We start from the raw sequence: 272 nt of genomic DNA on the forward strand, positions 1-272 counted from the left end.
CCCCATCCCCCCTCACCCTGACCCGCCTTCTCTCCGGCCACAGGGCGTGGCTTCCAAGCAAAGCCAAAAGCAGCGGCAGGAGCTGGGCGTGGACCTGTATGGGGTGCAGCAGCACATGGCGGCCCTGCAGGTGCAGCTGGAGAAGAGCCACGACCACTACTCCCTGACCACGTGCGCCCGGCAGCAGACGGAGGAGGAGCTGCAGCGCATGCGCCTGCTCTACACCCGCACCTGCGAGGCCGCCAACACCGAGCGCAAGAAGCGTAAGAGCC

At 67.3% G+C, this 272-nt stretch overlaps 1 protein-coding gene across 1 annotated transcript in view; it reads left to right on the plus strand.

Moving 5' to 3' along the window:
• The window catches only part of CCDC40 (coiled-coil domain containing 40), a 14,249-nt gene that overhangs the window by 1,830 nt on the left and 12,147 nt on the right, over positions 1-272 (plus strand). The gene's annotated exons all lie outside the window — the stretch shown is intronic.

The sequence above is a fragment of the Myotis brandtii genome, unplaced genomic scaffold, assembly GCF_000412655.1.
Source record: "Myotis brandtii unplaced genomic scaffold, ASM41265v1 scaffold632, whole genome shotgun sequence".
NCBI classification, from domain to species: domain Eukaryota; kingdom Metazoa; phylum Chordata; class Mammalia; order Chiroptera; family Vespertilionidae; genus Myotis; species Myotis brandtii.